Raw genomic sequence first — 26,388 nt, forward strand, 5'->3', positions numbered from 1 at the left:
ATTGTCTGACTGAACATGAATGGCTTGATCTTGAAGATGCGATGCCTGTAGAAGGGCGTTGTATATGTCCTTTAGTTCCATAATGTTGATCAGAAGAATGGCTTCCTGACTTGACCATTTTCCTTGGAATTGTTCCCCCTGAGTGACTGCTCCCCAACCTCTGAGGCTTGCGTATGTACTTAGCAGAATCCAATTATGAATCCCATACCTCCGTCCTTCGGTCAGGTGAGAAGTCTGAAGCCACCACAGAAGGGAAATCCTGGCTTTTGACGACAGGCAAATCCACTGGTGCATGTGAAGATGCAATACAGACCATTTGTCCAACAGATCCAGCTGGAAGGGCCTTGAGTGAAACCTTCCGTACTGCAGCACCTCGTAAGTGGCTACCATCTTTCCCAGAAGGCGAGTGCATAGAAACACTGATATCAGAGTTTGTTCTAGAACATCCCGCACCAGCGACCGGATCACAAATGCCTATTCCAATGGAAGGAACACTTTCTGTGCCTCCGTATCCAGTATCTTCCCCAGGAACGGAAGCCTCTGCGTTGGCTGCACATGAGATTTTGGTAGGCTCAGAATCCATCCGTGATCCTGGAGTAGTCGAGTTGAGAGGGCAATGTTGACTAACAACCTCTCCCTGGATGGTGCTTTCAATCAGCAGATTGTCCAGGTACGATATTATGTTTATTCCCTGTTTGCAGAGGAGAAACAATTTCTGCCATTACCTTGGTGAACACCCTCGGTGCAGTAGAGGCCAAATGGCAGGGCCTGGAACAGGTAGTGACAGTCCTGTAAGGCAAACCTTAGATAAGCCTGATGAGGCAGACAAATCGGAACATGAAGGTACGCATCCTTGATATCCAGAGACACCAAGAATTCCCCCTCCTCCAGACCTGAGATCTTTGATCTCAGAGACTCCTTCCTGAACTTGAACACCCGTAAATACGGTTCAATGACTTGAGATTTAAAATGGGTCTTACCGAACCATCTGGTTTCGGAACTACAAACAGGTTGGAATAATAACCCTGGTTTTGCAGCTGAAGTGGAACTGGAACAATGACCTGAGTCTGTACCAGTTTCTGAAATGCTTCCTGTAAAGTCATATTTGCTTCTTGAGAAGCTGGTAAGACTAATTTGAAGAATCTGTGAGGTGGGAGGTCCTGAAACTTTAGTCTGTTGCCCTGGGCTATAAGATCTTTGACACAGGGATCCTGGCATGACGTTGCCCATATGTGACTGAAAAATCTCAAACGGGCTCCCACCTGTGTCTTCCAGGCAATGCTGAAGGCTTAGAGGAAGCAGAACCGGGGTTCTGTTCCTGTGAACCAGCAGTTGCTGGTTTTCTGGGTTTACCTCTATTGCCTTTGAAGCCCGTAGAAGAACCTTTGGCTTTGTTTTAAAACTTTGCTGTCTGAAAGGACTGCAGAGTTGGAGCAGTGTAGGATTTTCTAGCCGGATGAGCTGCGGAAGGTATGTAGACTTACAGTTGTGCTCATACGTTTACATACCCTAGCAGAATTTGTGGTTTTCTGGCCATTTGTCAGAGAATATGAATGATAACTCTAACTTTTCTTTCACTCATGGTTAGTGGTTGGGTGAAGCCATTTATTGTCAAACAACTGTGTTTACTCTTTTTAAATCATAATGACAACAGAAATTACCCAAATGACTCTGATCAAAAGTTTACATACCCTGGAGATTTTGGCCTGATAACATGCACACAAGTTGACACAAACAGGTTTGAATGGCTACTAAAGGTAACCATCCTCACCTGTGATCTGTTTGCTTGTAATCAGTGTTTGTGTATAAAAGGTCAGTGAGTTTCTGTACTCCTGAAAGACCCTTGCATCTTTCATCCAGTGTTGCACTGACGTGTCTGGATTCTGAATCATAGGGAAAGCAAAAGAATTGTCAAAGGACATATAAAACAGGAAAGGAATATAGAAAGATATCCAAGCAATTGAGAATGCCAATCAGCAGTGTTCAAACTCTAAGAAGTGGAAAATGAGGGATTCTGTGGAAACCAAATCACGGTCAGGTAGACCAACAAAAATTTCAGCCACAACTGCAAGGAAAATTGTTTGGGATGCAAAGAAAAATCCACAAATAACTTCAGCTGAAATACAGGACTCTGAAAAAAAAAGTGGTGTGGTTGTTTCAAGATGCACAATAAGGAGGCATTTGAAGAAAAATGGGCTGCATGGTCGAGTCGCCAGAAGAAAGCCATTACTACGCAAATGCCACAAAGCATCACGCTTACAATACTCCAAACATCACAGAGACAAGCCTCAAAACTTCTGGAACAAAGTCATTTGGAGTGATGAAACCAAAACTGAACTTTTTGGCCACAACCATAAACGTTACATTTGGAGAGTCAACAAGGTCTAGGATGAAAGGTACACCATTCCTACTATGAAACACGGAGGTGGATCGATGATGTTTTGGAGATGTGTGAGCTACAAAGGCACTGGAAACTTGGTCAAAATTGATGGCAAGATGAATGCAGCATGTTATCAGAAAATACTGGAGGAAAATTTGCACTCATCAGCCCGGAAGCTGCGCATGGGACGTACTTGGACGTTCCAGCACGACAATGATCCAAAACACAAGGCCAAGTCGACCCGTCATTGGCTACAGCAGAATAAAGTGAAGGTTCTGGAGTGGCCATCACAAATTCTGCTAGGGTATGTAAACTTATGAGCACAACTGTACCTGCCATAGCATTGGATATCCACGTATCCAGTCTCCTGACCTCAATATCATTGAGCTACTCTGGGGAGATCTCAAACGTGCAGTTCATGCAAGACAGCCCAAGAATTTACAGGAACTGGAGGCTTTTTGCCAAGAAGAATGGGCAGCTTTACCATCTGAGAAAATAAAGAGCTTCATCCACAACTACCACAAAAGACTTCAAGCTGTCATTGATGTTAAAGGGGGCAATACATGGTATTAAGAACTGCGGTATGTAAACTTTTGATCAGGGTCATTTGGGTAGTTTCTGTTGTCATTATGATTTAAAAAGAGTAAACACAGTTGTTTGACAATAAATGGCTTCACCCAACCACTAACCATGAGTGAAAGAAAAGTTTGTGAGTTATTCATATTCTCTGACAAATGGCCAGAAAATCACAAATTCTGCTAGGGTGTGTAAACTTATGAGCACAACTGTACCTGCCATAGCCTTGGATATCCACGTATCCAGTTCATCTCCAAAGAGGGCTTCACCTGTGAAAGGTAGGCTTTCCACACCCTTCCTGGAATCCGCATCCACTGGCGTAGCCACAAGCCCCTGCGTGCTGACACTGCCATGGCAGTGGTGCATGCATTGAGAAAACCAATTTCCTTTATGGCCTCCACCATAAAGTTAGCAGAATCCTGTATATGCTGTAGGAGTAAAATGATCTCCCTCCTGGATAAGGAATCTTACCCGTCAATTAGATTACCTGACCATTTAGAAATGGCCCTAGAGATCCATGCACAAGCTATAGTGGGTCTCTGGGCCACTCCCACAGCTGTGTACAGAGATTTGAGAGTGGTCTCAATCTTGCGGTCTGCAGCATCCTTCAAGGAAGCTGCCCCAGGAACAGGTAAAACTATCTTACGAGACAGCCTAGAAACCGATGCATCAACTAGAGTTGCGAGGGAAAAAGGTGTTAAACAGTCCGTAGTTTGGACACCCATACAAGCTCTTCTGAAGGGTTTAGCTGCTTTGTGCAGCTAAATACAGAGCTGTCATGCACCTTAACCAGTAATGGGTGTATGATTGGAGCAACTTGTATAGCTCCGCTGAACACCCAATCCTATAGACAACCAGCAGGGGGCGCATGAAACAACTGAATCGGCCCCATACTGTAAAAAAAAAACAGATTATAACATTAAAAACCATGAACTTATGGGGATATACTAAAATGATGATCGGATTAATGCCTGAAGGTCACCTTTCAAACACTGGATGGCAATATCTTTTTCTAGTTTCAGTTTTTACAAACTATAACAAATAGCTTTTAAATGTACATAAGACTACACTATTTATTTTTAAACATTAAAGCAGCGGTTCTGTAACTGTGTGCCTAGGCACCCTAAGGTGCCTCGGGGTACTTGCAGGGGTGCCCTGCGATGGTGGTCCTGGATCAAATAAAAAAAATCTATGGTCAATATAATAGACAAAACCTGGCTTCTGATCATAAAATATGTGGACAAACAGAAGTGAATCCTGTCCATTACCATATAACTGAACCGAAGAATGACATAAGCACAATTTACTTAATTTAATATTTTTTTCTGAATTTTTCAATATAAGAAACTTTTGGCCTAGGGGTGCAGTGAAAAAAATTCTGAAATTCTAAGGTGCCCTGACTCAAAAAAGTTTGGGAACCATGGCATTAAAGTAAAATAATTTCTAAGATAGTACAGGATATCTGTCCTGAGTAACAGCAATACAGAGATGGATATGTTTAAGACAAAACAGTATCCTAATAACTATTGACTCCAGATACTTCATGCATTTCCAGTGGGGAAGATGGCTAAACAGGTTTTATGGAGTACAATTATCCCAAATAATATCATATATTTAACACACATCTTCCCATTGTTACCGGGCAATTATTTTAAATATATAATTCTGTATGATTTTTTTGTTTGACCTGTAACAATATACAGAAATTGACAGGATTCTTTGTTACCCAAGCTCTAAAGCATCTCTTTGGGATCAATTATATTCTAAGCGTCGAAAATTAGCTCCCGGGGATATACAATACAGTGCAATGTTAAGTCGGAGAATGCTGGTTCTGCTGACAAAACACTGTGTAGTCCGGGAGAACAGCATTCTCCGACTTAACATTGCACTGTATTGTATATCCTCGGGAGCTAAGTCGGAGAATGCAGTGTTTTGTCAGCAGAACCAACATTCTCCGACTTAAGTGCCTGGAACGATGCTGTTTCCACTGCGCTAAGGTCAGAAATCAGCATGCACCGTCACCTTTGTCGGATTTCTACTCACACCCCCCTGGGGGTGCGAGAAGAAATCATGTCGTCGGATGTAACAGCGCTATTGAATAGCCCCGGGAGCTGATTCCCAACACTATTCAACTCACTTAGGAGTATATGCAATTGCGGTCGAATTTCGGGACTTTTTCGACCAAAAAAAAAAAATCGCCAATGCAATTCAGTGCTTTCCGTCAAAAAAACGGACTTTCAAAATTCGACTTTTTTGCAATGACACACATGCTGCAATTCGACCAAAGTCTATTCAATGGAAGTTTGGAAATTCGATAACAGTGCTTTTAGACAGTAAATTCGTCATTTTCAATCCGCCACACTTTGGAGGGTGAAACTAATAAAAAAAATGTAAAACATGTTTTTTTTTCTTGGTAATATCATATCTATTTATATTAGAAGGGATTAGGTACTTGGTTTGTCTTTTTTGGAGGCACAAGTATTATTTATATATTTTTAAAAATAACATTTTTTTTTTTTTTTGGATGGAATGGTAAAATCCCTGAAAAAAATGGCGTGGGGTCCCCCCTCCAAAGCATAACCAGCCTCGGGCTCTTCGAGCTGGTCCTGGTTCTAAAAATGCGGGGGGGGAATTGACAGGGGTTCCCCCGTATTTTTAAAACCAGCACCGGGCTCTGCGCCTGATGCTGGTGCAAAAAATACGGGGGACAAAAAGTGTAGGGGTCCCCCGTATTTTATACACCAGCATCGGGCTCCACTAGCTGGACAGATAATGCCACAGCCGGGGGTCACTTTTATACAGCGCCCTGCGGCCGTGGCATTAAATATCCAACTAGTCACCCCTGGCCGGGGTACCCTGGGGGAGTGGGGACCCCTTCAATCAAGGGGTCCCCCAGCCACCCAAGGGCCAGGGGTGAAGCCCGAGGCTGTCCCCCCCCCATCCAAGGGCTGCGGATGGGAGGCTGATAGCCTTGAGAAAAATGTCAGAATATTGTTTTTTCCAGTAGTACTACAAGTCCCAGCAAGCCTCCTCCGCAAGCTGGTACTTGGAGAACCACAAGTACCAGCATGCGGGAGAAAAACGGGCCTGCTGGTACCTGTAGTTCTACTGGGGAAAAATACCCAAATAAAAACAGACCCCTTTCCCCGAATGCCGGGACACCACGTGACTCCTGTCACTGAGGTCCCTTCAGCCAATCAGGAAGCGCTACTTCCGTGGCCCGTTTTTCTCCCGCATGCTGGTACTTGTGGTTCTCCAAGTACCAGCTTGCGGGGGAGGCTTGCTGGGACTTGTAGTACTACTGGAAAAAACAATATTCTGACATTTTTCTCAAGGCTATCAGCCTCCCATCCGCAGCCCTTGGAAGGGGGGGGGGGGACAGCCTCGGGCTTCACCCATGGCCCTTGGGTGGCTGGGGGGGGGGGAACCCCTTGATTGAAGGGGTCCCCACTCCCCCAGGGTACCCCGGCCAGGGGTGACTAGTTGGATATTTAATGCCACGGCCGCAGGGCGCTGTATAAAAGTGACCCCCGGCTGTGGCATTATCTATCCAGCTAGTGGAGCCCGATGCTGGTGTATAAAATACGGGGGACCCCTACTCTTTTTGTCCCCCGTATTTTTTGCACCAGCATCAGGTGCAGAGCCCGGTGCTGGTTTTAAAAATACGGGGAATCCCCTGTCAATTTTCCCCCCGCATTTTTAGAACCAGGACCAGCTCGAAGAGCCCGAGGCTGGTTATGCTTTGGAGGGGGGACCCCACGCCATTTTTTTCCGGGTTTTTCCCGTTTTTTTAATTCGCGGCAAAATCCGTCAAATCGGCCGTTTTTCGCCAGCGGGACTGTCGAATCCGTTTTTCATTGAATATGGTGAATTCCGGCAGCCACCTGCCGGAATTCACCTGTCGAATTGTGTCGAATTAAAAAACGGCGATAATTTGCCGCGATTCGCCGTGAATTGCATATACCCCTTAGAATTGAATCGAGACCTTTGCTCTTTAGACAAGAATGATTATAAAATATGACTAACACAGAAACTGCTTCCATCATATTACTATACATCAAAGCACCCACTATTAGCCTGGTATGTCCCACCGCTCATGGAGAAGCAAAGCCACTGGCAAATATGCAGGTGAGGTGACTGGGTTAGACAATAAAGTGGCTCAGCCCATACATATAACAAAGGTGGTTTCAATGCACTGGACCAACCAACATGGAACTGTACATGTCGACAGGATTTGAGACTGCATTCAGCCACTGACAGCGCAATTTCTATACATAGGACAAAAATTATATAAGTTTTAAGTGGAAGTAAACACTAACAATATTCTGCACAAAGCAACCTTTTAAATAAGGGTCTGTCAGATATTCTATACCAAGGACAGTTACCACTACGCTGTAATCTGCTCATATACCGCCAAACTATTCAATATATATTTTCAATAAAACATTTTTTCCATGATTTTGATATTTTTTCAACAATTTCTTCCTAACATGTCACATGATGCATATTACTGAAATAGTACCAGAGATGTATTGTTACAATGGGGTCAATTCTATTCGGCAACTAAAGAATAGCGCCGGGAATTAGCTCCCGACGCTATTCAATTCAGCTAAAGTTAAGTCGGTGATGTGCCGTTCTCGCCGACTTAACAGGTAGTTTTGTCGGGAGAACGGGCATTCTACGACTTAACTACCCGGCGCGAGGCTGATTCCCGACAGAATCAGCCTCGCACCGGCCGCGAGGCAGCACTTTTGTCGGGTTTCTTCTCTCATCCCCCGGGGATGAGAGAAGAATTCCCGACAATTGCGGGCAACTAGTAGCAGAATTGAATAGCGTCGGGAGCTAATTCCCGGCGCTATTCTTTAGTTGCCGAATAGAATTGACCCCAATGATATTGAACTACACCACAAATTGTTTAATGTTAAATTCAGTTTTTGATTGTCTATTATGTCCTCTCCGCAAATGCAAGTCAATATAGGCGAGTGAGGATCCGGTCTCTAGGTCGACAGTAACTAGGTCGACAGGGTCTCCAGATCAAAAGGTGGACATGAGTTTTTCACAGTTTTTTTAAACTTTACGATCCACGCAGACTACAATTGGGAATCGTAACCTTGCTCGAAGCATGGCGATAGAAGCGAGCCATGAGAGGGGACACAGTGCACTAATTGGGGTTCCCGGTCACTGTACGGAAAAAACAACATAAAAAAAACTTCATGTCGACCTTGTAACCTGTCGACAGACCATGTCGACAAATAGAGGTCGACCTAGACACTGTCGACCTTCCATAACACACCCAGCGAGTGGAAATTTTTTAATTAAAATAAGATTTGGTACGATTAAATGAATGGTTAAAAAAGATCTGGCAAGCAGAAATGTGTGAAAAGTGACCCATATGGGCGCACAAATGGCACTTTTTGCAATCGTACCTAGCACTATGGTCATGTTTAGTTGCTTTACGCAGCTAAACCTGACCTCTATGAGCGAAAGAGACACAATTGAATATCACCCCCGCAATCTCCCGTGGCCATGATAATCAATTGAATATTGGCCTTTGTATGTGTTCTATACTGATTTAGACCACATAAATTACTACCAGGTGATAGACAGCAACAACTTTCTCTTGCTGCAACCATACAGTAAGAGGTAGGCAAGGAATAGGAGCATTGTAATTACACCAAAATCTCAATTCAAAATAGCTATGTCAATTATGGAAAAGTTGACCATGGCAACCAATCAACATCTCCCTTACATATTATAGTTTGTACTTGATAAAGGCTTCCTTCACAGCAGATTGGTTTCCATTGGCAACTTCTCCACACTTTTCATTACTTCATGAATAGACCACGAACTATTAATATGGCTATCATATATCACTGGAGTAGGATTTGTATGTTCTTTGCTTATTTTTACCTATATGAAACAGCTTTATATGTGGGTGCTGTAGTGCATAGCCAGATTAAGGTGGGAGGATGCACTGCATACTGTACCCCAGACTCCCCTTTGTCACAGACATCACTAGCTTGCCATCTTATGCAGAAGCAGAACCAGCAGCGGGAAGGACAGCAGGACAGTATGCAGAGCAGGCAGAGACATAGGAATATCATGTTTCATGAACTACTGACAGAGATTACTGACAAGAGGAGAGCTAGGAGGGTGGAGAGAGCTGTGACACAGGGATCCCAGCTTCTACACCATTTATTATACAACCGCCACCTTCCATACGGGCCCCCTGGTCTTAAGTGCCATGGGCACCCCCAAGGCTTAATCAGGCCCTGCTGTGGAGGGTAACGTGTGCGCTGTTACTGTAAGGGGTGGGGGTGTAAATATATATATATAAATAGAAAATAAACATCCCCGGGCGGAGGCGGCATAGACAGGGACAGAGGCGATGACATATACGGAGGGCGGTACAGGAAGGTGACAACACACACAGCAGCCGCCTCTTCCCCCCGCCGCACACCGCTGACGGATCACACACACAGTCAGCGTGACAGCCTCATTACGGCATGTTACCACCTTCCGCCCCACTCCCTCACCTGGCCGACTCGGTGTGGTGGAGGCCGGCGGCGGCGGCGGCGGCGGCAGCGGGTCACATCTGCATCGGTCTCCTCACACGCTGCTTCCTGGGTTGAACGTCACTTCCGGTCACCGGCTGCTGCAGTGCACCACGTGCAAATGTTTACTCCGTAGGAAAATGCGCGCCACTTCTCGGCGTTTTAAATACTGTACGGAAGTGGCGTTCCCTCTGACGTCACACGCTGGTCTCCCAGGCAACGTGACACGCACAGACCAGGAGGAGAGGTAACGCCCCTTCCTGTGCGGCTACAAGTCTGATGTCAGTAGCTCATGTGACTGCCGCTTCCATGTCATGCGGTGCATTGTGCGTGTAGTACTGTGTGCTGGTCCTGTGCTTCGTCTAAGTAGCTGATGATGCTATCATTAGCTATCTGTATGTCTGTCTTCCTTCTGTGCTCATCGGCTTTATGTATGTATCATCTGTGAGGACTAAATACATATACACATCTCTGTAATGATCATCTGTAGAGTGTTTTATGGTACGTTTGGGAAATAGTGTTTTGGACCCACCGTATGCTGGGTTGATAGCTATTGTGGGCAGCATACTATCTCTCTCGAGCCTCATGAACCCCTCCTGCGTCTCCTCAGCCACATACCTTCCCCTTGCATTTCTGCATGTAGCCTTGTGCCACTCCTGTGTCTCCAGCCTCCTTCCTGTGACTAGCATCATAGATAATTTTCAGCCTCATTCCACCATGATGGGCACCCCATAACTTGTTATAATAGGTAGATTGTAGGATTACTGGGATCATCCATTGCAGAGTGGGCAATTTATCTTTCCTCTGAGCTGCTTGCCTCCCTAACTGGTTTTAAGTGGTAGAAGTGTCACCACCAGTTGGTCCATCTGTACTGGTTCCAGCACACCTGCACTTGATTAACACGGTACAGCATTATACAAAATTTCTCTTACGTCCTAGAGCAGGGATGGGGAACCTTCGGCCCTCCAGCTGTTGATGAACTACACATCCCATTATGCCCTGCAACAGTTTTAGCAAGGCCAAATAGCAAATCTGTAGCAAGGCATGCTGGTATGTGTAGTTCAACAGCAGCTGGAGGGCCAAAGGTTCCCCACTCCTGTCCTAGAGGATGCTGGGGTCCACATTAGTTCCATGGGGTATAGACGGGTCCACCAGGAGCCATTGGCACTTTAAGAGTTTGAGTGTGGGCTGGCTCCTCCCTCTATGCCCCTCCTACCAGACTCAGTTTAGAAAATGTGCCCGAAGGAGCCGGTCACAGCTAGGGGAGCTCTCCAGAGTTTCCCTAGAAAAGTTTTATTTAGAGTTTATTATTTTACAGGGAGGCTGCTGGCAACAGCCTCCCTGCTTTGTGGGACTAAGGGAGGAGGGGGGGGGGGGGGGTAGTGTCCTCCCTGCGGGGTCTGAGCCACTTACTCCGCTGACAGGGCACTGAGCTCCTGAGGGGCCAGATCGCTCCCCGCCGCAGGCGATTGCTCGTCCCAGCAGCATGCCCCACCCCCTTACAGAGCTGAAGAATCGGTGGTGAGTGAGACACTGACCCCCCCTAGCAAGCAGGGGGTCGGTGTAAAAATGGCGGCAGCAGGGTAGGAGCGCAGTATTAACTGCGCTTCGGGAGGCTCACCGGTACACGGTGCGGCGCTGTGAGGGGCGCCCTGAGCCAGCACTACACCCTACACTGGTCCAAAAGCCTGTCGGGGTCCTCGGATCTCAGCCAGCACTCAATCTTCAGGCCAGTATAATTAGTGAAACAAAGAAAAAACAAAAATATACTTGGCGCCTGCTCCTTAGACCACTGGCAAACGTAAACCTGGAACTGGGCTGCAGCTTCCTAATCAGGGCTATTGCAAACACCCTTATAGCAAGCAATCTATATATTTAAAACCAAAGTTTTAATAGGAAGCGCTGTCCAGTCACAATTCATTTATAATCAAATAAATTTAATATCACAAACAACATATATGGCCATATAATAAACAAAAAATACCAAGTAACATTTTTTTTTTTTTTTCAATAATCACACACAAATAGATAAATAAAAAAAATATAAGGTATTAGTCAATTAGTAAACCAGTATAAATAGGGCATGCAGTCCTGCTCACTTCTGTTATTAGTCATCCATTCAGGTTAGCAGAAAAAAGTCCCTTATTAGTGGATCCAATAACTGAGAATATTCCTTACAAGTCACTGTTTGTGTCCTCCTACTCCCGTATATAGCTGTTTGCGGGGGCTTTACAAAGCGGAGACTGATGGTTAGGACTTTTTAGATGGTAAACAAATGGATCCAACAGGGACTTCTAAAACAGGGTGCGTTCCCTCAGCTTCCTCCCTTTACCTCTGCAGTGCCCGTGCGTTAGATAGTCACAGCTGGGGACACGATCGTGTGTGAGCACTGGTTTTTGCAGACTGCTCTGCCCGGTATAATTAGTGGAAGAGCAGGAAGACAGCGCCATTTTGAGGGTGGAGCTTCTCCTCAGTGCGAACCCAGCAGCGTTCAGCGCCATTTTCCTGCCTGCACAGCGCTGATCAGGAGAAACAGGTCCCTCCACAGCAACTCCAGCTATCTGTAAACGGTACCAGGGGGTTATAGAATGGGAGGGGGGGGGCTGCAATACGACTGTGTATCCTATTATGGTGCACAGTCAGCGCTGACAAGGAGTCTCCCTTTGGTTAGAAGCGCTGTCTGTGGGTTGGCTCCAATCTCTGTGTCTCTCTTGCCATTCTTGGGGGCAGCATATGTCCTCCCAGGATGATCCCATTCCCTGTAATCAGGGTAGCACTGATTTAGCACATATTCCAGCAAGGGAACCTGAGTGGTTTTCATCAAATCTTGGATTTCTCAGATTTCAGACAGGGTTGCAAGTAATGAATCTGCAATCCAGGTATTACAGCACTCTATGGCAGTATGGCCCGATTCTGGTACCTCAGGACGCTCCGCTATATACCCCCACAAACGTGCGCTTGTTCATGTCATGCAAGATGACACGGATACCGATTCTGACACCACAGACGGTAATGGGGATGTGTTTCGGGGGTCTGCCTCTCTTGCAAAGGGGATGCAATTGATGATAGAGGCTATCAGGGATGTGTTGAATATTAACGAAACCACACCTGAGCAGGTTGAGGAGGCTTTTTTCTCTGACGTCCTAGTGGATGCTGGGGACTCCGAAAGGACCATGGGGAATAGCGGCTCCGCAGGAGACTGGGCACAAAAGTAAAAGCTTTAGGACTACCTGGTGTGCACTGGCTCCTCCCCCTATGACCCTCCTCCAAGCCTCAGTTAGATTTTTGTGCCCGAACGAGAAGGGTGCATACTAAGGGGCTCTCCTGAGCTGCTTAGAGTAAAAGTTTAAAGTAGGTTTTTTATTTTCAGTGAGACCTGCTGGCAACAGGCTCACTGCACCGAGGGACTAAGGGGAGAAGAAGCGAACTCACCTGCGTGCAGAGTGGATTGGGCTTCTTAGGCTACTGGACATTAGCTCCAGAGGGACGATCACAGGCCCAGCCATGGATGGGTCCCAGAGCCGCGCCGCCGGCCCCCTTACAGAGCCAGAAGACTGAAGAGGTCCGGAAAATCGGCGGCAGAAGACGTCCTGTCTTCAATAAGGTAGCGCACAGCACCGCAGCTGTGCGCCATTGCTCTCAGCACACTTCACACTCCGGTCACTGAGGGTGCAGGGCGCGGGGGGGGGGGCGCCCTGAGACGCAATAAAAACACCTTATATGGCAAAAAATACATCACATATAGCTCCTGGGCTATATGGATGCATGCAACCCCTGCCAATTTTTCCATAAAAAAGCGGGAGAAAGGCCGCCGAGAAGGGGGCGGAGCCTATCTCCTCAGCACACTGGCGCCATTTTTTCCTCACAGCTCCGTTGGAGGAAAGCTCCCTGACTCTCCCCTGCAGTCCTGCACTACAGAAACAGGGTAAAACAAGAGAGGGGGGGCACTAATTTGGCAGATAAATATATACAGCAGCTATATCAGGGAGAAACACTTATATAAGGTTATCCCTGTATATATATAGCGCTCTGGTGTGTGCTGGCAAACTCTCCCTCTGTCTCCCCAAAGGGCTAGTGGGGTCCTGTCCTCTATCAGAGCATTCCCTGTGTGTGTGCTGTGTGTCGGTACGTTGTGTCGACATGTATGAGGAGGAAAATGGTGTGGAGGCGGAGCAATTGCCTGTATTAGTGATGTCACCCCCTAGGGAGTCGACACCTGACTGGATGGTCTTATGGAAGGAATTACGTGATAGTGTCAGCACTTTACAAAAGACTGTTGACGACATGAGACAGCCGGCAAATCAGTTAATACCTGTACAGGCGTCTCAAACACCGTCAGGGGCTCTAAAGTGCCCGTTACCTCAGATGGTCGACACAGACACTGACTCCAGTGTCGACGGTGAGGAAACAAACGTATTTTCCAGTAGGGCCACACGTTACATGATCACGGCAATGAAGGAGGTTTTGAACATTTCTGATACTACAAGTACCACAAAAAAGGGTATTATGTGGGGTGTGAAAAAACTACCCGTAGTTTTTCCTGAATCAGATGAATTAAATGAGGTGTGTGATGAAGCGTGGGTTTCCCCCGATAAAAAACTGCTAATTTCTAAAAAATTATTGGCATTATACCCTTTCCCGCCAGAGGTTAGGGCGCGTTGGGAAACACCCCCTAGCGTAGATAAGGCGCTCACACGCTTATCAAAACAAGTGGCGTTACCGTCCCCTGATACGGCCGCCCTCAAGGAACCAGCTGATAGGAAGCTGGAAAATATCCTAAAATGTATATACACACATACTGGTATTATACTGCGACCAGCAATCGCCTCAGCCTGGATGTGCAGTGCTGGGGTGGCTTGGTCGGATTCCCTGACTGAAAATATTGATACCCTGGACAGGGACAATATATTATTGACTATAGAGCATTTAAAGGATGCATTTCTATATATGCGAGATGCACAGAGGGATATTTGCACTCTGGCATCAAGAGTAAGTGCGCTGTCCATTTCTGCCAGAAGAGGGTTATGGACGCGACAGTGGTCAGGTGATGCGGATTCCAAACGGCATATGGAAGTATTGCCGTATAAAGGGGAGGAGTTATTTGGGGTCGGTCTATCGGACCTGGTGGCCACGGCAACGGCTGGGAAATCCACCTTTTTACCCCAGGTCACCTCTCAGCAGAAAAAGACACCGTCTTTTCAGGCTCAGTCCTTTCGTCCCCATAAGGGCAAGCGGGCAAAATGACGCTGGGGCCTTACAAGCGGACTCAGGCACGGTGGGGGCCCGTCTCAAGAATTTCAGCGCGCAGTGGGCTCACTCGCAAGTGGACCCCTGGATCCTGCAGGTAGTATCTCAGGGGTACAAATTGGAATTCGAGACGTCTCCCCCTCGCCGGTTCCTGAAGTCTGCTTTACCAACGTCTCCCCCCGACAGGGAGGCAGTATTGGAAGCCATTCACAAGCTGTATTCCCAGCAGGTGATAATCAAGGTACCCCTCCTACAACAGGGAAAGGGGTATTATTCCACGCTGTTTGTGGTACCGAAGCCGGACGGCTCGGTGAGACCTATTTTAAATCTGAAATCCTTGAACACTTACATACAAAGGTTCAAATTCAAGATGGAATCACTCAGAGCAGTGATAGCGAACCTGGAAGAAGGGGACTATATGGTGTCTCTGGACATCAAGGATGCTTACCTCCATGTCCCAATTTGCCCTTCTCACCAAGGGTACCTCAGGTTTGTGGTACAGAACTGTCACTATCAGTTTCAGACGCTGCCGTTTGGATTGTCCACGGCACCCCGGGTCTTTACCAAGGTAATGGCCGAAATGATGATTCTTCTTCGAAGAAAAGGCGTCTTAATTATCCCTTACTTGGACGATCTCCTGATAAGGGCAAGGTCCAGAGAACAGTTAGAGGTCGGAGTAGCACTATCTCAAGTAGTACTACGACAGCACGGATGGATTCTAAATATTCCAAAATCGCAGCTGATTCCGACGACACGTCTGCTGTTCCTAGGGATGATTCTGGACACAGTACAGAAAAAGGTGTTTCTCCCGGAGGAGAAAGCCAGGGAGTTATCCGACCTAGTCAGGAACCTCCTAAAACCAGGCCAAGTGTCAGTGCATCAATGCACAAGGGTCCTGGGAAAAATGGTGGCTTCTTACGAAGCGATTCCATTCGGCAGATTCCACGCAAGAACTTTTCAGTGGGATCTGCTGGACAAATGGTCCGGATCGCATCTTCAAATGCATCAGCGGATAACCCTGTCTCCAAGGACAAGGGTGTCTCTCCTGTGGTGGTTACAGAGTGCTCATCTTCTAGAGGGCCGCAGATTCGGCATTCAGGACTGGGTCCTGGTGACCACGGATGCCAGCCTGAGAGGCTGGGGAGCAGTCACACAGGGAAGAAATTTCCAGGGCTTGTGGTCAAGCATGGAAACGTCACTTCACATAAATATCCTGGAACTAAGGGCCATTTACAATGCCCTAAGTCAGGCAAAGCCTCTGCTTCAGGGTCAGCCAGTGTTGATCCAGTCGGACAACATCACGGCAGTTGCCCACGTAAACAGACAGGGCGGCACAAGAAGCAGGAGGGCAATGACGTAAGTTGCAAGGATTCTTCGCTGGGCTGAAAATCATGTGATAGCACTGTCAGCAGTGTTCATTCCGGGAGTGGACAACTGGGAAGCAGACTTCCTCAGCAGACACGACCTCCACCCGGGGGAGTGGGGACTTCACCCAGAAGTCTTCCACATGATTGTGAACCGTTGGGAAAAACCAAAGGTGGACATGATGGCGTCCCGCCTCAACAAAAAACTGGACAGATATTGCGCCAGGTCAAGGGACCCTCAGGCAATAGCTGTGGACGCTCTGGTAACACCGTGGGTGTACCAGTCAGTGTATGTGTTCCCTCCTCTGCCTCTCATACCCAAGGTACTGAGAATCATAAGAAGGAGAGGAGTAAGGACTATACTCGTAGCTCCGGATTGGCCAAGAAGGACTTGGTACCCGGAACTTCAAGAGATGCTCACGGAAGACCCGTGGCCTCTACCTCTAAGAAAGGACCTGCTCCAGCAGGGACCATGTCTGTTCCAAGACTTACCGCGGCTGCGTTTGACGGCATGGCGGTTGAACGCCGGATCCTGAAGGAAAAAGGCATTCCGGATGAAGTCATCCCTACCCTGATCAAAGCCAGGAAGGATGTAACTGTGCAACATTATCACCGTATTTGGCGTAACTATGTTGCGTGGTGTGAGGCCAGGAAGGCCCCTACAGAGGAATTTCAACTGGGTCATTTCCTGCAAACAGGACTGTCTATGGGCCTAAAATTAGGGTCCATTAAGGTTCAAATTTCGGCCCTGTCAATATTCTTCCAAAAAGAACTAGCTTCAGTTCCTGAAGTTCAGACGTTTGTCAAGGGAGTACTGCATATACAGCCTCCTTTTGTGCCTCCAGTGGCACCTTGGGATCTCAATGTAGTTTTGGGGTTCCTAAAATTACATTGGTTTGAACCACTCACCACTGTGGACTTAAAATATCTCACATGGAAAGTGGTAATGCTGTTAGCCCTGGCTTCAGCCAGGTGTGTTTCAGAATTGGCGGCTTTATCCTATAAAAGCCCTTACCTAATTTTTCATACGGACAGGGCAGAATTGAGGACTCGTCCTCAATTTCTCCCTAAGGTGGTTTCAGCATTTCACTTAAACCAGCCTATTGTGGTGCCTGCGGCTACTAGGGACTTGGAGGATTCCAAGTTACTGGACGTAGTCAGGGCCCTGAAAATATATGTTTCCAGGACGGCTGGAGTCAGAAAATCTGACTCGCTGTTTATCCTGTATGCACCCAACAAGCTGGGTGCTCCTGCTTCTAAGCAGACTATTGCTCGTTGGATTTGTAGTACAATTCAGCTTGCACATTCTGTGGCAGGCCTGCCACAGCCAAAATCTGTAAAAGCCCATTCCACAAGGAAAGTGGGCTCATCTTGGGCGGCTGCCCGAGGGGTCTCGGCTTTACAACTTTGCCGAGCAGCTACTTGGTCAGGGGCAAACACGTTTGCTAAATTCTACAAATTTGATACCCTGGCTGAGGAGGACCTGGAGTTCTCTCATTCGGTGCTGCAGAGTCATCCGCACTCTCCCGCCCGTTTGGGAGCTTTGGTATAATCCCCATGGTCCTTTCGGAGTCCCCAGCATCCACTAGGACGTCAGAGAAAATAAGAATTTACTTACCGATAATTCTATTTCTCATAGTCCGTAGTGGATGCTGGGCGCCCATCCCAAGTGCGGATTGTCTGCAATACTTGTACATAATTATTGTTACAAAAATCGGTTATTATTGTTGTGAGCCATCTTTTCAGAGGCTCCTCTGTTATCATGCTGTTAACTGGGTTCAGATCACAAGTTGTACGGTGTGATTGGTGTGGCTGGTATGAGTCTTACCCGGGATTCAAAATCCTTCCTTATTGTGTACGCTCGTCCGGGCACAGTATCCTAACTGAGGCTTGGAGGAGGGTCATAGGGGGAGGAGCCAGTGCACACCAGGTAGTCCTAAAGCTTTTACTTTTGTGCCCAGTCTCCTGCGGAGCCGCTATTCCCCATGGTCCTTTCGGAGTCCCCAGCATCCACTACGGACTATGAGAAATAGAATTATCGGTAAGTAAATTCTTATTTTCACTGAAAATAAGAAAGCCTCGCTAACCTTCCCTGCGTCAAAGGAATTAAATGCTATATTTGAGAAAGCATGGAAAAACCCTGAGAAAAAATTCCACATCCCTAAAAGGGTCCAGGTGGCGTTCCCTTTCCCTGAGGAGGATAGAAAAAAATGGGAAAACCACCAATTGTTGACGCATCTGTGTCCAGACTCTCAAAAAAGGTGGTTTTACCTGTTCCGGGATCTACCGCCTTAAAGGAGCCAGCTGATCGTAAAATTGATAATACACTTAAATCAATGTACACCACTTCGGGGACCATATTACTTCCCACTATTGCTAGTGCATGGATTGCAAAAGCTATAGTAAAGTGGTCAGGCACCTTACTTGAGAATTTGGATATGATGGATAAGGGTGATGTTGAATTGGTTCTGCTTAACATTCACGATTCAGCAGGTTTTATGGTAGCATCCATGAAAGACCTGGGTTCCATTGCTGCGGGAATCTCTTCCATGTCTGTTTCAGGACGTTGGGGACTGTGGCTGCGCCAGTGGTCGGCCGACGCGGAATCCAGGAAAAGAGTGGAGTCCCTACCCTACACAGGTCAGGCTCTCTTTGGGGAAGCTTTGGATGCGTGGATATCCACGGCTACAGCGGGTAAGTCTCCATTTCTTCCCTCAGCTGCAGCTGCTCCGAAGAAATCCTTCTCTTCATCAGCATCACAGTCCTTTCGGCCTAACAAGCCTAGAAAGGCCAAACCGTCCAATACCTTCTTTAGGGGAGGTCGAGTTAAATCCAAGAAACCTTCTGCTGCAGGTTCCCACGAACAAAAGCCTGTTTCAGGTACGCCAAAGTCCTCCGCATGACGGTGGACTGCGCGGACTGGAGGTGGGGCCAGTGGGAGCGAGACTCAGACAGTTCAGTCACGTCTGGGTATCATCCGGCCTGGATCCCTGGGTGATAGATATTGTGTCCCAGGGATACAGGCTGGAATTTCAGAATCTCCCTCCTCACCGATTTTTCAAATCAGGCTTGCCAGTTCTACTGGCACACACAACTGTCCTAAAATATCCTGTCCAGAAGTTGATGGAGGCACAGGTCATTGTGCCAGTTCCTCCTCATTTGCAAACCACAGGTTACTATTCAAACTTTTTCGTGGTACCGAAACCGGATGGTTCGGTCAGGCCCATTCTGAACCCAAAATCACTGAACCCCTTTCTAAAGGAGTTCAAGTTCAAAATGGAGTCTCTCCGGGTGGTGATATCAGGTTTGGAAGAGGGGGGATATCAAGGATGCATACCTCCACATACCGATTTGGCTGCCGCATCAGGCTTATCTCCGTTTCGCATTACTGGACTGTCATTTCCAGTTCCAGGCCCTGCCATTCGGTCTCTCAACAGCACCGTTGGGTGTTCACCAAGGTGATGGCAGAGTTGATGATTCTTCTCCACAAACAAGGGGTGAACATTATTCCATGTCTGGATGATCTGCTGATAAAGGCATCGTCCAAGGAGAAGCTGTTGCAGTCCACACAACCCACCTACTCAGATTCCACGGTTGGATTCTGAACCTTCCAAAATCACATTTAGAACCAACCTAGAGGTTGTCTTTTCTGGGGATGATCCTCGACACAGAAGTGCAGAGGGTGTTTCTTCCGCAGGTGATACAAACAATGGTCCAGGATGTCCTTAAGCCAGCCCGGGTGTCGGTTCATCAATGTATACGCCTTTTGGGAAAGATGGTGGTATCTTACGAGGCTCTCCAGTATGGGAGGTTTCATGCTTGGGCCTTCCAATTGGATCTCCTGGACAAGTGGTCAGGATTTCATCTCCACATGCACCAGAGAATTCGTATGTCACCAAAGGCCAGGATTTCACTCCTTTGGTGGCTCCAATTGCCTCACCTTCTGGAGGGCCGCAGGTTCGGGATTCAGGACTGGGTCCTTCTAACCACAGATGTGAGCCTTTGGGGCTGGGGCGCAGTCACTCAAGGGGAAATCTTCCAAGGAAGGTGGTCAAGTCTGAAAGCCGGCCTGCCGATCAACCTCCTGGAACTAAGAGCCGTCTACAATGGTCTTCTTCAGGCAGCCCAGATCGGGCCATTCAAGTACTGTCGGACAATGTAACGACTGTTACGTGCACTGTACTCTGGGAACAGGGTGGACAAACTTCGAGTACAGGAACGTAATGCTGCAATAGATACGGAGCTCTGCAGCAACCCCTAAAGAGCCCTGACTCCGTTGTCTCACTCTCATGATCAGCTTACGCCTGTGAGAGTATGATTTCTTGAGCCCACGGCAGCCGCATTTGAAGGGCGGATTAGGTCTGCCCAACTCCGATGCCCCCCGGTCTTAGTTAGGAGACAAGGGGGTAAATTTACTAAGATTCGTGTTTTCCCGTTTCAGGTCAAAGTTCAATCACGAATGACATCGAAAGTGTAAAACTGCAACTTTTTGAATTTGTTACGATGGATTTACTAAGCTGTCGTATTCGGGTTTTTCTTTTGTTCCGATGTCGATGTCATTCGTGTTTTTTTTTATTTTTTTTACGGCAGTGATTAGCAAAACACTGCCGACTTTTTTACAATGAATCTCGGCCGGATCTGTGTGATCCATGCTGGGGTTAATTTTTTTTTTTTTTTAAATTAAACACTGTAAAATCCAAAAAAAAAATTGCGTGGGGTCCCCTCTCCTAAGCATAACCAGCCTCGGGCTCTTTGAGCCGATCCTGGTTGCAGAAATATGGGGGGAAAAATGACAGGGGTTCCCCCATATTTAAGCAACCAGCATCGGGCTCTGCGCCTGGTCCTAGTTCCAAAAATACGGGGGACAAAAAGAGTAGGGGTCCCCCGTATTTTTAAAACCAGCACCGGGCTCCACTAGCTGGACAGATAATGCCACAGCCGGGGGTCACTTTTATATAGTGCCCTGTGGCCGTGGCATCAAATATCCAACTAGTCACCCCTGGCCGGGGTACCCTGGGGGAGTGGGGACCCCTTCAATCAAGGGGTCCCCCCCCCCAGCCACCCAAGGGCCAGGGGTGAAGCCCGAGGCTGTCCCCCCCCATCCAATGGGCTGCGGATGGGGGGGCTGATAGCCTTTTGTGATAATGAAAAGATATTGTTTTTAGTAGCAGTACTACAAGGCCCAGCAAGCCTCCCCCGCATGCTGGTACTTGGAGAACCACAAGTACCAGCATGCGGCGGAAAAATGGGCCCGCTGGTACCTGTAGTACTATTACTAAAAAAATACCCAAAAAAACACAAGACACACACACCGTGAAAGTAAAGATTTATTACATACATGCACACAAACATACATACATACTTACCTTATGTTCACACGAGGGTCTGTCCTCTTCTCCAGTAGAATCCAAGGGGTACCTGTTGAATAAATTCTACTCACCAGATCCCGGGTCCCAGGGTCCTCGGGGCAACCATTTGTAATCCAGGTACTTGCATAAAATAAGAAAACGGAAAGCCGAGCCACGAACTGAAAGGGGCCCCATGTTTTCACATGGGACTCCTTTCCCCGAATGCCAGAAACCCACTCTGACTTCTGTCTAAGTGGGTTTCTTCAGCCAATCAGGGAGCGCTACGTTGTAGCACCCTCCTGATCGGCTGTGTGCTCCTGTACTGTCTGACAGGCGGCACACGGCAGTGTTACAATGTAGCGCCTATGCGCTCCATTGTAACCAATGGTGGGAACTTTCTGCTCAGCGGTGACGTAACTTTAGGTCAACCGCAGGGCAGAAAGTTCCCACCATTGGTTACAATGGAGCGCATAGGCACTACATTGTAACACTGCCGTGTGCCGCCTGTCAGACAGTACAGGAGCACACAGCCGATCAGGAGGGTGCTACAACGTAGCGCTCCCTGATTGGCTGAAGAAACCCACTTAGACAGAAGTCAGAGTGGGTTTCTGGCATTCGGGGAAAGGAGTCCCATGTGAAAACATGGGGCCCCTTTCAGTTCGTGGCTCGGCTTTCCGTTTTCTTATTTTATTCAAGTACCTGGATTACAAATGGTTGCCCCGAGGACCCTGGGACCCTGGATCTGGTGAGTAGAACTTATTCAACAGGTACCCCTTGGATTCTACTGGAGAAGAGGACAGACCCTCGTGTGAACATAAGGTAAGTATGTATGTATGTTTGTGTGCATGTATGTAATAAATCTTTACTTTCACGGTGTGTGTGTCTTGTGTTTTTTTGGGTATTTTTTTAGTAATAGTACTACAGGTACCAGCGGGCCCGTTTTTCCGCCGCATGCTGGTACTTGTGGTTCTCCAAGTACCAGCATGCGGGGGAGGCTTGCTGGGCCTTGTAGTACTGCTACTAAAAACAATATCTTTTCATTATCACAAAAGGCTATCAGCCCCCCCATCCGCAGCCCATTGGATGGGGGGGGACAGCCTCGGGCTTCACCCCTGGCCCTTGGGTGGCTGGGGGGGGGACCCCTTGATTGAAGGGGTCCCCACTCCCCTAGGGTACCCCGGCCAGGGGTGACTAGTTGGATATTTGATGCCACGGCCGCAGGGCACTATATAAAAGTGACCCCCGGCTGTGGCATTATCTGTCCAGCTAGTGGAGCCCGGTGCTGGTTTTAAAAATACGGGGGACCCCTACTCTTTTTGTACCCCGTATTTTTGGAACCAGGACCAGGCGCAGAGCCCGATGCTGGTTGCTTAAATATGGGGGAACCCCTGTCATTTCTCTAACGTCCTAGTGGATGCTGGGGACTCCGTCAGGACCATGGGGAATAGCGGCTCCGCAGGAGACAGGGCACAAAAGCAAGCTTTTAGGATCACATGGTGTGTACTGGCTCCTCCCCCTATGACCCTCCTCCAAGCCTCAGTTAGGTTTTTGTGCCCGGCCGAGAAGGGTGCAATCTAGGTGGCTCTCTTAAAGAGTTACTTAGAAAAAGTTTTTAGGTTCTTTATTTTCAGTGAGTCCTGCTGGCAACAGGCTCACTGCATCGAGGGACTTAGGGGAGAGATTTTCAACTCACCTGCGTGCAGGATGGATTGGATTCTTAGGCTACTGGACATAGCTCCAGAGGGAGTCGGAACACAGGGCTCGCCCTGGGGTTCGTCCCGGAGCCGCGCCGCCGACCCCCCTTGCAGACGCTGAAGATGAAGAGGTCCGGAACCAGGCGGCAGAAGACTCTCAGTCTTCATCAGGTAGCGCACAGCACTGCAGCTGTGCGCCATTGTTATCAGCACACTTCACACAGCGGTCACGGAGGGTGCAGGGCGCTGGGGGGGGGCGCCCTGGGCAGCAATGTATAATACCTGTATGGCGAAAAATACATCACATATAGCCCTTGAGGCTATATGGATGTATTTAACCCCTGCCAGATATCTAAAACTCCGGAGAAGAAGCCCGCCGAAAAGGGGGCGGGGCCTATTCTCCTCAGCACACAGCGCCATTTTCCCTCACAGAAAGGCTGGTGGGAAGGCTCCCATGCTCTCCCCTGCACTGCACTACAGAAACAGGGTTAAAACAGAGAGGGGGGGGCACTGATTTGGCGATATGTATATATATTAAAATGCTATAAGGGAGGAACACTTATATAAAGGTTGTCCCTGGATAATTATAGCGTTTTGGTGTGTGCTGGCAAACTCTCCCTCTGTCTCCCCAAAGGGCTAGTGGGTCCTGTCCTCTATCAGAGCATTCCCTATGTGTGTGCTGTATGTCGGTACGTGTGTGTCGACATGTATGAGGAAAATATTGGTGAGGAGGCGGAGCAAATTGCCTGTAATGGTGATGTCACTCTCTAGGGAGTCGACACCGGAATGGATGGCTTATTTATGGAAATTACGTGACAATGTCAACACGCTGCAAGCCGGTTGACGACATGAGAGGGCCGGCGAACAAATTAGTATCTGTCCAGGCGTCTCAAACACCGTCAGGGGCTGTAAAATGCCCATTTACCTCAGTCGGTCGACACAGACCCAGACACGGACACTGATTTCAGTGTCGACGGTGAAGAAACAAACGTATTTTCTTTTAGGGCCACACGTTAAGGGCAATGAAGGAGGTGTTACATATTTCTGATACTCCAAGTACCACAAAAAAGGGTATTATATGTGAGGTGAAAAAACTACCTGTAGTTTTTCCTGAATCAGATAAATTAAATGAAGTGTGTGATGATGCGTGGGTTTCCCCCGATAGAAAATGATTGGCGGTATACCCTTTCCCGCCAGAAGTTAAGGCGCGGTGGGAAACACCCCTCAGGGTGGATAAGGCACTCACACGCTTATCAGAACAAGTGGCGGTACCATCTACGGATAGGGCCGTACTTAAGGAGCCAGCTGATAGGAGGCTGAAAAATATCCTAAAAAGTATACACACACATGCTGGTGTTATACTGCGACCAGCGATCGCCTCAGCCTGGATGTGCAGAGCTGAGGTGGCTTGGTCGGATTCCCTGACTAAAAATATTGATACCTTTGACAGGGACAGTATTTTATTGACTATAGAGCATTTAAAGGATGCATTTCTATATATGCGAGATGCGCAGAGGGATATTTGCACTCTGGCATCAAGAGTAAATGCGATGTCCATATCTGCAAGAAGATGTTTATGGACACGACAGTGGTCAGGTGATGCAGATTCCAAACGGCACAAAGATGTATTGCCGTATAAAGGGGAGGAGTTATTTGGGGTCGGTCCATGGGACCTGGTGGCCAGGGCAACTGCTGGAAAATCCACCGTTTTTTACCCTAAGTCACATCTCTGCAGAAAAAGACACCGTCTTTTCAGCCTCAGTCCTTTCGTCCCTATAAGAGTCATATCTGCCCAGGGATAGAGGAAAGGGAAGAAGACTGCAGCAGGCAGCCCATTCCCAGGAACAGAAGCCCTCCACCGCTTCTACCAAGTTCTCAGCATGACGCTGGGACCGTACAGGACCCCTGGATCCTACAAGTAGTATCCAAGGGGTACAGATTGGAATGTCGAGAGGTTTCCCCCCTCGCAGGTTCCTGTAGTCTGCTGTACCAATGTCTCCCTCCGACAGGGAGGCAGTATTGAAAACAATTCACAAGCTGTATTCCCAGCAGGTGATAATAAAATTACCCCTCCGACAACAAGGAAAGGGGTATTACTCCACACTATATGGTGGTACTGAAGGCTAGGTGAGACCTATTCTAAATCTGAAAAATTTGAACACTTACAAGGGTTCAAATCCAGATGGAGTCACTCAGAGCAGTGATAGCAAAGAACAAGGGGACTATATGGTGTCCCGGGACATCAGGGATGCTTACCTTCATGTCCCAAAATTTGCCTTTTCTCACCAAGGGTACCTCAGGTTCGTGGTACAGAACTGTCACTATCAGTTTCAAGACGATGCCGTTGGATTGTCCAAGGCACCCCGGGTCCTTACCAAGGTAATGACCGAAAGGAGGATTCGTCTTCAAAGAAAATGGACGACCTCCTGATAAGAACAAGGTCCAGAGAACAGTTGGAGGTCGGAGTAGCACTATCTCAAGTAGTTCTACGACAGCACGGGTGGATTCTAAATATTCCAAAACCGCAGTTGTTCCGACGACACGTCTGCTGGTCCTAGGGATGATTCTGGACACAGTCCAGGAAAAGGTGTTTCTCCCAGAGGAGAAAGCCAGGGAGTTATCCGAGCTAATCGGGATCCTCCTAAAACCAGGAAAAGTGTCAGTGCATCATTGCACAAGAGTCCTGGTAAAAATGGTGGCTTATTACAAAGCGCTTCCATTCGGCAGATTTCACGCAAGAACTCTTCAGTGGGATCTGCTGGACAAATGGTCCGGATCGCATCTTCAGATGTATCAGCGGATAACCCTATATCCAAGGACAAGGGTGTCTCTCCTGTGGTGATTACAGAGTGCTCATCTTCTAGAGGGCCGCAGATTCGGCATTCAGGATTGGATGCTCGTGACCACGGAGGCCAGCCTGAGAGGCTGGGGAGCAGTCACACAAGGAGTGTGATCAAGTCTGGAGAATTCTCTCCACATAAATATACTGGAGCTAAGAGCAAATTTATAATGCTCTAAGCTTAGCAAGACCTCTGCTTCAAGGTCAGCCGGTATTGATCCAGTGGGATAACACCACGGCAGTCGCCCACGTAAACAGAAAGGGCGGCACAAGAAGCAGGAGGGCAGTGGCAAAACTGCAAGGATTTTTCGCTAGGCGGAAAATCATGTGATAGCACTGTCAGCAGTGTTCATTCCGGGAGTGGACGACTGGGAAGCAGACTTCCT

General features: G+C 47.8%; 1 long non-coding RNA gene across 14 annotated transcripts in view; it reads right to left on the reverse strand.

Annotated features, from left to right (window-relative positions):
- The window catches only part of LOC134909391 (uncharacterized), an 88,805-nt gene extending 79,145 nt beyond the window's left edge, over window positions 1–9,660 (reverse strand). For all 14 annotated transcript variants that reach the window (XR_010175913.1, XR_010175916.1, XR_010175914.1 and 11 more), the window contains exon 1: window positions 9,493–9,660. This is a non-coding gene — a long non-coding RNA (uncharacterized LOC134909391). The remainder of the gene's footprint in view (window positions 1–9,492) is intronic.
- Between the last annotated feature and the right edge of the window lie 16,728 nt (window positions 9,661–26,388).

The sequence above is a fragment of the Pseudophryne corroboree genome, chromosome 1 (assembly GCF_028390025.1).
Source record: "Pseudophryne corroboree isolate aPseCor3 chromosome 1, aPseCor3.hap2, whole genome shotgun sequence".
NCBI lineage: Eukaryota > Metazoa > Chordata > Amphibia > Anura > Myobatrachidae > Pseudophryne > Pseudophryne corroboree.